This window comes from Cricetulus griseus (genome assembly GCF_003668045.3).
Source record: "Cricetulus griseus strain 17A/GY chromosome 1 unlocalized genomic scaffold, alternate assembly CriGri-PICRH-1.0 chr1_1, whole genome shotgun sequence".
NCBI lineage: Eukaryota > Metazoa > Chordata > Mammalia > Rodentia > Cricetidae > Cricetulus > Cricetulus griseus.
The window spans coordinates 28,156,993-28,169,520 of record NW_023276807.1 but is presented as its reverse complement, the minus strand read 5'-3'; positions in this window follow the sequence as shown (position 1 = coordinate 28,169,520).

Genomic DNA, 12,528 nt, shown 5'->3' with positions numbered 1-12,528 from the left:
GTGAACCAGCTTAGCTAGAAACCCAATAGTGTAATCATTTATATCATAAGCACAACCAACAGCTGTTTAATTGGACTTATGATCCGATTAATACTGCAGAAATGTTCCTGGTACTATTAACCTAACTGCCCATGACTTAAAGTTATAGACTTTAGAGGAAAACCTATTACTACCATTTTCCTAAGCTGATGTAGCATCTAACTACATTATAAACACTTATTCTTATCTCACAGAACTTGATTTTGGTGGCAAGTAGAGTCCTCTTGAAGGACCCCAGTAGGTGTACTTTCGCAGAAGGAGACCCGAACCCAGGAATCAGCGAGACCACGGACTTGGATGCAAACCGCAAGAGGTTTTATTGGTTACGCGGGTACCCGGGGCGACTTAGCTTCTGTGAGCCAAGCGCCCCGAGCCAAGGGAGAGGGGTCCTTATATAGCAAAAAGCACGGTGCAGAAGCGAAAAGCATAGTTACAGGGATTCTATTGGACAATTTAATGAGGTACAGAGCATTTTCTCAAGGTCTGATAATTAGGCGAAGCGGCCTGGGCTCTATCTCATCTTGGGTACAACAGATTCGGCAGTTCCTCCCTCCGCGTCCAGATGGCTGACCTTGGGACGGAGCATTCCCCATCCGGTGGGAGCGCGGGGGCGGGGGCCCCGGGCCGGCCTGCCTGGTGCTCTCCCTCCCGCCGCCTTGCGGGCTCCTGGCTCGGCCCCAGCCCCGGGGCGCGGTGCCAGGCGGGCGGCCCAGGGGCACGAGCCCCACCGGGGTGAAGGCTTGGGAGGGAGCTGGTGGCCGGGTGTGCGTCGGCGGGGGAAGTGGAGGTCGGCGGGGGTGGGGATCGGGGAAGCGCAGGAGCGGAGGCATCCTCCGCCAGCCGCCGACTGGAGGAGGAGGCAAACTTGAGAAAGAGAGAGCTAAGGGGCGGGGGTCTTTCAAGGGGTGCCCCCCAACATCTGCAATCGCAGCTGCAGCAGGGACAGCGGGATGAGGGGAAGCAGGGCGGCGGGAGCACCCCGTTTCCTCCTCGGCCAACTCTCCTCCCGCCCCCACCCGATCCCCATCCTCCCCAGCCCATCCCGCCTGCTCCAGAGAGAACACCCAGCACCGGCACAGGCGGGGAAGACAAAGAGGCAGAGGGTCTTTCACTCTACTAGTTATGAAACTAGTCAATCTTTAGAGAATACGTAATTATGAAATTCACAGTCTCAATTAGTAAATCTACAACACAACCCTTAGACTAATAGCTCATGGACAAAGGGAGCTGAAAGACTGTAAAAGCCAGAAAAAAACATGATGCCTGCTAAAAGATAATGTCTTCTAGACATGACAAGTAGCAACCATGAAATTTAACAACATGATTGCCAAAACAGTACCTCCATAATGATAACACCAGGCAACATACCAGCAGGCTTGGGAGAAATTTTATAATTCCCCACCATTAAATGAAAAGCCACAGGTAGCCAATGGTTGCTGATGGGAAAATCAGTCCCTTTTTTTTTTTTTTTTTTTTTTTTGAAAAAGTCCACTGGTAAGTTATCTCATCGCAAGTTTGTAGCATTAAATCTATGTATATGTGAGCAACATTGAATGGACTCAGTACACACACACACAAAAAAAAAAAAAAAAAAAAACAGGAAGATGTGATGAAAATATATAAATGCAGTGTACTCATGTATTAAATTCTCAAGGTTTTTATTTTTTAAAGAATAGGTTAGAGTGTTCTGGGAGATAGCTGAGTGGTTAAAGAATGTAGCACAGGACTATGAGGACTGAAGTTCAGACCCTCAGAATCCAGAAAAGACGGTGGTGATTATGGCAATCCACCTGAAATTTCATCCTCAAAGAAGGTGACAGAAGGATCTCCAGAGTAAGCTTATTAGCCAGACAAGAAAAATGAGCTTTGCCTCAGTGAATAAGATAGAAAATTATTAAGGATGATATTAGACATCCATCTGGGTTTACACACACACACACACACACACACACACACACACACACACACATACACACACCACAGAGAGAGAGAAAGAGAGGGAGAGAAAGAGAGAGAGAGAGAAAGAGAGAGAGAGAGAGAGAGAGAGAGAGAGAGAGAAACACTCAAAACTTCCACCTCAGAAATGTCTATCTTTCCCACTGTACAACAAATCATACCCAAATAGCTTGCACTCTGACACATTCTATACTTTAGAAAATAACTATTTAATCCCTTACATTACTTCATCCCATGAGCAATACACCAAAGTCAATCAGGAACATAAAAAGTAAGGAAATGGAATTTCATAGTCATTGCCAATTTCCAATGTTTTCAGAATTTCTTTCAGTGGAATTGCTCCCTAAAACACACTTAAATCAGAGACAAGTTAATAAATTTGCTGTTGAGTAGACATCAACGGCACTATGGCTTATTTTGAGGCATATTTAATCATATTGCTTTTTGTAATGATTTTAAATTATTGTTTTTTGCATTTAAGATAACATTTTTGCATTTAGAAAATAGCAGTGAGTTTACTTTTTCTTCTGTGCATATGTTTCTCTTATTGGTTTATTAACAAACTACTGTTGGCCAATAGGGAAGCAAGATAAGTGGGACTAGGAGATAAGGGTGATTCTGGAAAATGTAGTAGGGAGTTGCCATGTGAACCCGGGAGGAGAGAAAGACCACATGGAAAAACTTAGATTAGCAGTTATGAGTTAATAATTAAGTTAGATCTAGCCTATAGGAAACCATAGCCAATAGTCAATAGTTTCATGATTAATATAGCATCTGCGTGATCATTTGTGTCTGAAGCAGTGGTGGTGCCTAGCCGGGCCAGAAGCATTCACATTACAACTTTTCTTCTGTGTAATATATTTAATATTCATTTAAGAGCAATAATGACTGATCCCAACAGCATAGAAAAATTATAGCTGAAGTAGATATGGATGATGTTTTTATTTTTCATTGGGATCTGTGTGGAAAAGTCACTGAAACATTATGCTATAAATATTTATTAACTATTTTTTATACTCGCTTAATCTTATGTAGAAAATACAGTAACTGAGTCAATCTTCATAAAGGAAACTACTTTGATAAAATTCAGAGTATAAACAAAATGTTTTTTCTTAGACTTGATGCTCAAGGCTCCTCAAAAACTCTTGAACCAGTAACAACTACAGTAATTAATTGCCTTATCCATGGAAATAGCTGCAACTGCCAAGAAACAAACAAATTTTGATCAGTTTCTACTATTTGTATTGTCATTGTCAAGTTAATGTCTTCTTATGAAAAGGCTTCTGAATACCTCTTTAGTATGAGTAATATGATTTAAGTCTGATAGCTATATATTTCATGGTAGCCAGAGGTCTCAGATTAACAAATTGCTTTGCTTATTTGAGACACTAGGGTTAAAAATGAAAGCAATGTGTTGTGATAAAGAAATTAATCCAGCATCTTAAAACCAGAGAGAATATCATCCTCCCCCTAATTGTTCAAGCATCACAGAGATTACTTTCATCATTTTCAAGGCTGGGGAGTGGAAGGAGATAGTGCATCCCTTATGAAATAAAATGCAAGCAGACAAAAGGTGGTCTCATCTGAAAGAGAACAAGGCCTTTCACATCACCTTTAATAAGCAATTTGTTGCTGTTACAGAGTTTTCTTGTTTTTTCAGTAGAACTTTTTGTGTGGAGTTATTAGGTGACAGATGGTGAGCCACACGCCATGCAGGACAAGGAATTGCCTTTGTTTCCAAGAATATGAGAGAGTCCAGAGGCCAGAGGGCATGTATTTGCCTTCTGTTCCAAATGGCATAAGATGTTTTTCTTTAATTCTACATGTCTTGTGTTAAAGTCGTGGACAAAAAAAAATAAAGCAATCCCAAAACTGAAGAATGTTTTTACAACTCATTCATCACAGACTAAACAATTTATAAGAGCCTTAACAAGAATGGAATATTTGGTACCTCATAACTACTTTGTGCAAGGAAATATTTTAGATGCAATAAAATTTTCTCAAACATAAATTTTGTGATATTGAAATATATTCTATGCTCAGTTGTTGCTTTTTCTGATTGTCTCAACAAGAATATAAAATTGTATGCCTGTGCTTTTGTAATAAAAGGAGCCCTGGCTATCCAGTATTAACATAAATCTCTTAGTGGTTAAGACAGAGGAAGATAATTTCATATGATCTTCAAAATGAGATTAGCAGTTATTTTTGAGAAGGACAGGGAACAAGAAGAATACTATTTTCATAATGACTACTATAATATATTCTATATATGTACATATATAAATATCAATCACATATATATGCAAATATATGTTTGTTATATGAAATATATGTCTTGGGTTTTTGGTACTATGGTAAAACAGAAGAAAACTTGGAGAAGAAAGTGTTTATTTCATGCTGGTATATACTCATCACTGTTCATCATGGAAGGAAGTCAGGGCAGAAAATCAGAACAAGGAACTGGAAACAGGATCTGATGTAAAGACATGGAGGAAACTGCTTACTGGCTTGATCCTCATGGCTTGCTCAGCCTGATTTCTTATAGCACCCAGGACCACCTGCCCAAGGGTGGTACAGATTACAGTGAACTGGGCCCTCCCACATCAAGTATCACTGAAGAAGATAAACCACAGGACTGACTGCAGACCAATCTTGTGGGAGCATTATTGCAACAGACATTCCATCTTTCCAATTGAATCTGGCTTGTGTTAAACTGACATAAACTAGCAAGAACATGTGTATTGGTGTATATTAGATATTAAATACATAAAGACACTAGAATAGCATCAATCATGGGGTAAATCCAGGTTTAATTAGCTACGTGTCTTATTCCACCCATAGATGTTTATCAAATGCTGCTCTAGCTCACTGATTTGAAAGAACAAAGTCAATGATTACATAACTGTTCTCTGTGAAAAGTTAGCTGAAATTCCTCTTAAGCAATGACTGACATGGATTCCAGAATTTTGTCTTGTTCAGTGAAAATAGAACAAAGATATTCAACAGTTCTCATTAAAAGTTCCCCCCACAACAAAACAAAATGGAAATCTTAAACAATAATAGAAAGAATAAACACAACTAATAAATCTCTATTTTTTTCTTGTCTAAATGATCACTTATTATATGTAAGTAACTGGCTACAATATTTTCAATGTATAAATTGTTTGAGTTCAACTCACCTGTCATCTCAGCAATAACAGACATCATATAATTCAATTTATTACTTTCCCCAAAAAGAAACAGCAAAGGATGTAATTCATATAGCTATGAGTGACTCAATGATATGAACTTCCTAGCTAAGCCAATTAACATTGATCCAAATACATTTAATCATAGTTCAGTAATGCCAAGAATTCAATTAAACTCAAGATTCAATAAAAGCTATATTTTGTTATCAAATGACATGAAATGATGTTTTGTTTTGTACCTTACTTTCTTTTTAAAGCAAGAACATATTGCAAGCTTGGAGGTGTTCCAATTATTCAAAATATTCAATTCAGATAAGTTGTTACCCATTGATGAAAAAATAAGAACGAGCATAGTGCATAATCTTTTAGAGATATACTGAGGTTATATATATATATATATATATATATATATATATATATATATATATGTTCTGAAGAACCATTGGAAACTTGAGTATCAAGATATGGTAATTCTATATACTTTAAATTAAAAAAATAATGCTCAATAATTTCATTTACATTTAACCAAATAGTAACATAATGTCTCTAGAAAAAAAATCAAATTTCCTATTTTCACAAGCAATTTCAAAGTTTTAAAAGTCAGTATACTATAGCCATATTGTAAAAGTTTTCTTATGAATTTTTTAGGGCTATCAGTAAATGAACAACCCCAAGAAAAAAGGATATAGTTACTCAGTTGCCAAGGTCCCTAAGAAAATGAATAATTTTAAACATAAAAAATACCATAATCTCAATGTAGTATTTAGGGAGAATTTTGAAGCTTGCTTTTCAGCAAGTTGACTACTACAAAATGCTTTTTCTCTATTTTATTTTATTTAAATTTGTTTTCCTCAGTCAAATAATAAAAGGTTATTTAATACAAAATTTCATAAGTTGATACATGCCACAATTGGATCATATGAACAGAATCTCCTTGACCATAGCCTGGAACTCTTTCTATATGTCACTAGATAACAAAGAACAAGTTTATAATGATGAAAAATTAATGTTCTAGAAGGTGATCACTTGCTTCTACAGAGATAAGGAAAGAAGCTATACAGTCTTCCTCAAAGCCTACCTCCTACATGGATTCATTTGTGTGAGCCTCCAGACTGTACTCTTTATACCCAACCTACATTTGTAAGTAGCTTTTTCCTGTGTTCTAGTCATTTTAGTAAATTATTTCATCTGAAGGTGTTAGAAAGTAAGATACTGTAGGAACTACATATGTGTGGCTTTCATGGAAGCATGGGCAGCTTAACTGATTCATCTTCAATAGTCATGCTAATTTTGGTGTTTACTATCAGAAGTGAATTATAATACAGTTGATTGATGTTTAAACTCAATATAAATGCATGTCAGTTATTTGGAAAGAGGTATTCCTCATACATTTTTCAGTAATTTACAACTCTAAAATTCCCACTTTATATGCCAGCTGTCCTGTTTCTGTAAGATTCACTTTTATATGCAAATGTCTAATAGGAATCCTAATTAAGATTAAATAGAAATGTCTCTTTATATTTCCATAATTTTTAAGTTTTATGCTAAGAAGAAAATTTGCTCTGTACTTTTTTGCAGTGTTACTAAAACAAAGCTCTAAGGTAGTACATTTATAGGGGTTAGAGAGGTACTTTTTGATGCATGGGAATACCGTCAGGCATCATACCAGAGTGTACATAGGAGGACAAGCAACTCACCTCATGGCTTTCAGAAAGAAGAGCAGAAAGAGTTGTGGTTCAAATTCAATGATGTTCATAAGTGGCCTAACTTCACTCTACCAACCACCTTTAACTTTCAACCACTTTCCCATAATGCCTTACACTAGAAACAAAACCTGAAACACATGAGCCTAAAGATCCAAACTGATGTCTTTTAGAAAGGAAATGCACAAACACCAAGGTTTGAGAAATATATAAAAATACAATGTAAGGGTCTTTAATCTTTCATCCCATTTGTATTTTAATTAGAACACAACATGATTTTACTAAGATTGACTTTCTTCCATGAGTATACACCCATGAAAACTGGGAAAGCCAATCTTTTAAAAAGAATTTCCATAAGAATAATGGTGAAAGACCCCCAAAGAGGTACTTTCGTAGGAGGAGACCCCCGTACTCAGGAACCAACGAGACCACGATCTTGGATGCAAAACCGCAAGAGGCTTTATTTAGGAGACGGGTACCCGGACGACTTAGCTTTTCTGAGGCCAAGCACCCCGAGCCAAGGGAGAGGTGCCTTTTTATAGAAAAAAACGCAAGCGAGGAACAGGGATTCTATTGGATGGTTCAAATGAGGCACAGAGCCATTCCAGATCAGCATATTCTCAAGGTCTGGTGTCTGGTACAACAGACTTGATTCCTCCCTCCGCGCCCAGGTGGCTGACCTTGGGACGAAGGTTCCCCATCGGGGGGCGTGGGGGCAGGGGTGCCCTTTCCCCGCTCGGCCCCAGCCCCGGGGCGCGGTGCCAGGCGGGTGGGCCTGGGTCGCGGCCCCGCCTGGGTGAACCGGCTTGCTTGGGAGGGAAGACGGCAGCCGGGCGTGCGCGGCGGGGGAAGTGGAGGCCGGCGGGGGCAGGGACAGCGGGATGAGGGGGAAGCAGGGCGGCTCCGCGGCAGCTCGCAGCTCCCGGACAAGCAGCATCGCCCGCGCTGCACTCTCCAGCCCCCATCCTTCCCAGCCCATCCCGGCTGCTCCAGAGAGAACACCCAGCATCGGCATAGGCGGGGGGAGACAGAGAGGCAGCGGGCCTTTCAATGGTAGTTCATAAGATAGCATCCATATCTGGTCACAGATATGGTAATGACTGATTCACTGTGTGGGTGGTTGTATTATGAAAATTTCAAAATAATATACCTGACAAACACTTTAATTATTTTCATTTCTGAAGGTCCCCTAATGATCATCCTGGTAGCAATTTTAAGGCCCTGAATGAGCTTATTTGTAATGAAGCTAAAGCCATTAAATGATTAGAAAAGCTAGAACATGCTGTACTAGTCTCTGGTGATGCGAATGATTATTAATGTTTGTTCATGATACAAAGAGCTTCTGCAACTAATACTGATAGCCTCACTATTTTTAGATTTATAGTGATACACTAATAAGGAGGATAATGTTTCAAGGAAAATTTTGTTCAACAGCTTGACATAATTATTCCCTGTCTTTGCTAACCAAGCTTTTGAGCAATCACCAAAATTGCAGGTTGGCAGTGTAAGGGATTCTGCTTGGCTACAGAGCCCCTATTCCACCTCTTCCCGACTCAGACTTGTCACTCAATTGACAATCAATCTGTCTGCACTCCTGGTTAATAGAGGAGAATCTGACATCCCTAAATCTGTCAGCTTTCTGTGTAAGGAGTTAGACAGGATGTTGTCAAGAGCTGTGGAAAGACAGCATAGGTCTGAGGACAGTAATGTGATTTGCAGAGGGGAAGCCCTGCAGAGTCTGTAACCTAGAGTCGGCTTTTATTCAACTCCTTCAATTTTCTCTTCATTCTGATGGGACCTGGAGCGCACAACAGGCCATTCAGGGAAGCCAAAAAAAGTAGCCCATGTCTTCAAACCTCTTAGGGTGACAGCTGCATTTGTGTGACTTAATTAATTTTATTTAGCCTACATTCCATAGTATGAACCGCATTTGAGGTAGATGGCTCCTTAACCAACAATAAAAGAAGAAACTGAAGAGGAAGGAGAAGGGGGGAAGGGAGGAAGGAGGGAAGCAAGAAGGGTCAGAAGCAGATAGGCAGATAGGCAGCGTTAAACCACCTTCTTTCTAGTTAGATTACTCTCTCATATGGTTAAGACTCTATTAAAGGAATTAGATAGTTATTTATTATCTGAAACTTGTAGGGCTAAATTCTCTGTCATTACTACTATCTTTAATTATTTCTAAAAATGTATAGCTTACCAACACCAACACTAAGTTCTTACTGCAGATATCCTATCCATAATGCCATAAATATAACTCACCTGTTTCCAGTTGCTATCTCTGCTTTTGTTTTCCCTGTCATTCTGCATTTGTTCATCAACTGTGCAGACTATGATATTTCTTTCAAGTTTAATCATCATTTCTTACATCACAGCTTTTGAGAACATGACAACTCCCTTTCTACTTACGCTATTTATTGTTTTTTGTTTGTTTGTTTGTTTGTTTGTTTTGCTCGACAGTAAGTTTAGCTTACAGGTGATTGTATAATATATCTTGTCTATGTGTTTAGGATGTTAGATGTGTATTATAAGGCTTTAAAATACTTCAAAGTTGAGGATTGTACATCTGTAATGAGCAAAAGGAAATGAGATTCTAAAATTATTCCTGATTGACTGATTTCTGCTAGTCATTTAATTCATATAAGACCAGCCCCATTTTCCAATTAAATATGTCTCTAACATATTGAAGAGAATAAGGGCTTTGTTATGTTTTCAGTAGGATACAGTTTAATTATATCCCATATGAAATCATTTTAGAATGTTTATATATTTATTTATTGACGTGATTATTTGCTTTTTCCCCAAAGGCTTAATAATTTTTTAATTTATAAAGGAAATTGAAATTTGCAGGAGAATAGATGGACCTAGAAAGTATGCTAACTAAAATAACAGACTCAGAAAGAAAAATAATAAATATTTTATCACATTTCATTATTTGTAATGTTCAAATATTCTTTATTATTATTAATTATTATTTATTATTATTATTATTATCTTGGCTTGAATAACTGAAACTCTTGTATAATTGTAGACATGCAAACATCTCAATGGCTAAAATAGCATCAGGTGATCCTTTCTTCTTGTGCTACAAAGACTGCCTAATGGAGTTTTATTAGACAATAAGGACAAATGGAGGGTTTGCTGGACAATGTATACAGCTGTACGGCTAAAGGAAGGCTATGGGAGGGAATGAGTATGGCTAGAGGACAGGGTATACTTGAAGGACATTTTCTGTATGAAACCCAACACTACAAATGGTGAATATATACCAATAAAAATAAAAACACGTTTGCATCGGCTACTCATAAGAGTTGGGATGAGAAGAACATCACTCACTCTTACTCATTATTATCACTATCCTAACCCCATGAAGAACAATAGTGGAATGTGGAAATGACTCTAAAATAAAACTGTTACTTCACTTTAAGACACTGTGGCAAAAAAGAAGTCTTTTAAAATGTGTACCTGACATTTTTCTAAAAATAGCATGCAATGAAACTCTCTAATTTTCTTTTTAAAAGTCCACTTTTTTTCTATCAATTACAAATGGCAGCACCAGGCAGAGTGTCGCATGCTGGCAATCCCAGTATTTGGGAGACAGGGGCAAGATGGATCAAGAATTCAAAGTCAGAATGCTTCATAATGAGTTGGAAGTAATTCTGTGCTACCTGAGACCTTGTCTCAAAAGTCTATTACAAATAGTGTCAAAGGGCTTTTTAGCCCCAAACAAAAAGCTGGCTCCAAATTTGTTATTTTTTGGCCAAAATAAAAGTACTTAATGCTCTGTTTGTTGAAAAGAGTGACTTCTCTGAGGGATGGCAGCTACAATCACCAGGTTATTATTGTTACTCAGGGATTTAAGAACCAGACCTGAGGAAGCCTGCTGTGAAACAGTCTCTCTTAGAAATGGCTACATAAACAAGACCTGAACAACAGTGATTTATTAGTGCAAACCTAATGTGGAAGGGGTATAATTTCATAGAGTAGCACGTGTGAGTAAAGCACTACAGACAACAAATGACTGATGGAAGAATGGGAATTAACCTATCCCGGAATGAGTCCCTTTGTTGGTTATCCAGTTCATGGTTGTCAGCCATGAAAACTTACACTCACAAAAAACAAAATGACAAAGCAGGTTTTAAATACATGTTTGTGCAGATATATACATATGAATAGGCATGTATGTGTCAGAAGGCAAAGAAAAAGGCTATCAACCTGAGAATGGGTGGACCTGACAGGAGCCCAATAATAGGTATCTAGGAGAGGCTGGAAGGCGGGAAGGGAAGGGAGGCAAGTGATGTAATTCTATTTCAATAAAAAATATAGTTTTACAAGGAGGACCCTAAAAGAGACAAACTTTGTCCCCTGGAGAAGGGGAAAGGGTCACGATCCCCTGAGCAAATTGAGAACATGGGAAGATGGGGGAGGAGCTATGAGAATGAGAAGGGAAGAAGAGGAAGGATGCAGCGGTCATGAAGGAGCAGAAAGGTTGAGTCAGGTATAGATTAGAAGAAAGGATATGTGATAGGTAGGGTTTTTAGTTGGGGGTGGTAGGGGAGGAAGGGAGGGAGAAGGGAACTGGGATTGTCATGTAATTCAATCTTGTTTGTGATTAATATAAAAAAATAAAGCATGTCAGACTAGGCAAAAAATATAATTTTAAAAGTCACTATAAAGATATGGATATTTAAATGAATCTCAGAAAATTGTCTACAATATTTTATAAAACATACAATCCAGGTGTGTGTGTGTGTGTGTGTGTGTGTGTGTGTGTGTGTGTGTGTGTGTGTGTGTGTGTTAACACCTAAGATAACATCTTATATGATTGTTCAAGTATATCCATTTGCAGTCTTGTATCTAAAGGGACAAAGGAAGTCTGTTTAGTTAGAGAGAAAGCATCTCCTTGCTTATACTTCCGAATGAAACATCATTTGAATTCTTGAAATTGATTGGGAATTCGCACAAGCAAACAGAAGACTTCTTCAGACAATTAGATTTATTTAAGGCTTTTGTTGCTCCGCACCACGGATGTGTTTGCGTTTGTCAGCTTTGTCTTCCTTTGGCCCTCTCTGTCCCGTCATGTTTCTCCCTTTCTGTACTTCAGACAATACAGCAATGGTTCTTGAGTCATGCCAAGCAGGTGATTTTCTCAATGTCATCAGGTTGGAAATAAACACCCACCAAGGTCTCAATGTGGAGACTCAGGCATTTTCCTGCCTCTAATATGCTTTCGGAGCTACTTGTCTCCAAGATGGTTTTGACATACCTCTTGCTCTTTCTTTCCCAAACACAATTACCTCTCTGTCTAATTTTTAATTCCATCACATAATTAAATTCCCCCTCAATTCTAGAGAAAAACTTGCTGGAACTATGTTACTAATAGTACCCCTCATCTAGATTATTTAATTTGTTCAGAGATTTGTTAGCACTTTGTGAAGATAAGAGAGCCTGTCTGGCAGCTTATGTTCTTAGTTTTCTGAATGCAATGTTCACTCCTAGAACTCTGAAAACTGTCCTGTTTACAGGTTGTGAGGGTGTCCTGTGTTTTTTCTGATCTGAAGAGATGTTGGAATAATCTTTTAAATAGAGGTATAAGTATATATAAAGACAAAGTTTGGACTTTATAAAAACACTGCCTTGGG